This window comes from Brassica napus, chromosome A4 (genome assembly GCF_020379485.1).
Source record: "Brassica napus cultivar Da-Ae chromosome A4, Da-Ae, whole genome shotgun sequence".
Classification (NCBI taxonomy): domain Eukaryota; kingdom Viridiplantae; phylum Streptophyta; class Magnoliopsida; order Brassicales; family Brassicaceae; genus Brassica; species Brassica napus.
Window position 1 is genome coordinate 14,168,370 of NC_063437.1, and position 2,619 is coordinate 14,170,988.

The 2,619-nt window shown below is 32.7% G+C and overlaps 1 pseudogene; it reads right to left on the reverse strand.

The window, feature by feature from the left end:
- Positions 1-1,556, reverse strand: LOC106395913 (annotated as a pseudogene).
- Positions 1,557-2,619: the final 1,063 nt, after the last annotated feature.

Here is a 2,619-nt window from a genome sequence, read left to right on the forward strand (position 1 = left end):
CATTTGAAGTCGCCAATATACATTATTATTTGTTACTTGGATTGTACTAGTTACTTGTCTTGTACTTGCTTTGAAAAATTGATTATTTAACATTGTCAAATCAAGTACTAAATCATTAAATTTTACTACTTGTAAGTCCGGGTCAAGTATCAAGTATTCTAATTTTTCTAATACTTACCTTGATACTTGCCAAATTACTTATTACTTGTTAATTACTTGTTCTAGAAAATCTTTGTTATCTACTACAAAATACTTATTACTCGTTGTAAAGTAGTTAGTACTCATTAAAAGTCACTTATTACTCAATAAAAATATTTATTTTATGTATTTTTGTTTCAAGTAATTGCAAGTAATCAAGTATTCTAAAGATAAATATTTGATTTTGTTAAGTAACAAAGTCGAGTCAAATAACTTACAAGTACTAATGTTTTTCCGCGAGCACTTGATATAATGAGTACTTGATTCAAACAAGCCAAATACAAGTACCAAATCAAACCGAGTCAAGCCAAGTAGCAAGTGCTTTAGTTTAAAAGTAATTTATGACAAAATTACTTAGTTTTGTGATTCAATTTAAGTGATTTGAATAAACTCTTTTTGTCGTGAAAGGATGTTAAATTGAAAACTACTACATAACAAAAAGAGTAGAAGATTTTCTAACAAAGTGTGCTCGGTTAGAAGTTTGAGGTATGTCTTGGATTCTCACAGATAATTAAAACCTCATCTTGATTAGAAAAAATCGACAACAACAATAGAAACTAGACGAGCAATTTTAATGCAATGTAGAAAGTATACTATTTATCTCTCCGAGAGCATATAAGGTTTCATAATAGTTAGTTTTAAATTTGATTTCATTTGCATCTCTCACACCCACCAACCAAGACTTTCCTTTCTCGCTTTTTCATTCATCTCCGCCAACGCTTAATTACATGTCCGTTCATTTGGCCACGTCTCGCTGATATTCTCCCGATAAACTCAGCCGCAGCCTCGTCATATGCACGCGCCGCCATCTCCGCCGTTGGAAACATTCCAAGCCATCTCCTTAATTACTTTCAAACTTGGATCCCATATCTCCGCCGACCATTTACCTGATGGCTTTTGCCTTACTCCTTTGTATTTCTTGTCCTTTTTTGTCTCTTCGTCCCTCTGTTGGAAAGCGCAGCCGCAGCAACCAGTGATGCCGCAGAGAGGACAGGGACCAGCATCCGGAAGGGGAAGATCAGCTCCGCTGGTGATCTCGTTTGGTGATGACGTGTCCCTCCCGACGTTAGATATCACTTGTCGCAGTGCAGAGACCATGATCTGATGCTCTTGATCTCTTGTCAAATACGAAGAGGAAGAAGAAGGAGCTCGTAGTGCAACAGGGTTTTGATCATCAGAGGAAACGTTGTATGAATAATCCATTTTTTGTAAAGAGTTGGAGAAAGATCGAGACCGAGTAGGGTTTATATAGGGGATGCATGGAGACGTACGTTGCCTTTTTAGCATTATTTTTTGACCAAACATATTTGCATGATTTTGTGACTTACAGTTAGAATAGTTACGATGATCTCATATTTGCTTATGAGTAATTCTTGGGTTCACCCAATAGTGTTTGAGTATTTGATATTTGATATCTTTTAAAAAAGGAAACAACATTAAATTTCCAAATAAGATTATCTTTTTAAAATAAAACAATAAAAATACATAAAAATAGTTACAAAAAATAAATAAATAAATATTTTTAAGTCTTTAACAAAATACTAAACCCTATACCCTAAATCTTAAACCCTAAACCCTAAACTTTAAACTTTGGATAAACTCTAAACGTTTGAAAATCTTAAACCCTAAATCATACATTAAAATCTAAATTTTAATAACACTAAACCCTAAATCCTAATCACTAAACCCTAAACCCTTGGATAAACCCTGAACCCTTGGATAAATCATAAACTGTAAATCAAAAATATTTAAAATTAAACTCTAGAGTTTATGATTTATCCAAGGGTTCAGAGTTTACCCAAGGGTTTAGGGTTTAGTGATTAGGATTTAGGATTTAGTGTTATTAAAATTTAGTTTTTAATGTATGATTTAGGGTTTAAGATTTTCAAACGTTTAGAGTTTATCCAAAGTTTAAGGTTTAGGGTTTAAGATTTAGGGTATATGGTTTAGTATTTTGCTAAAGACTTAAAAATATTTATTTATTTATTTTTTGTAACTATTTTTATGTATTTTTATTGTTTTATTTTAAAAAGATAATCTTATTTGGAAATTCAATGTTGTTTCCTTTTTTAAAAGATATCAAATATCAAATAATCAAACACTATTGGTTGGTGAACCTAGATGTTCACCCTAGGGAGTGAACCCAATAATTACTCTTTGCTTATTCAATCCGGCTTTTACTATACGCTGATTATGTGCCGCAAAAGCCAAAACTACACGAATCATGATTGTTCCACTTTCCACATTAGGCGGCCGTTTCTCTTTACAACAGAAACTTCGTATTCATATTATAGGACCCAAAAGCTACGTGGTCGCCGCGTCATTCTTGTAAAGGTGCACGTTGTCAATATGTGTTAAACACGCAGTGCGTAAAATTACTATTATTATTTTCTGGTTATACTTTTGACATTATACTCCGGA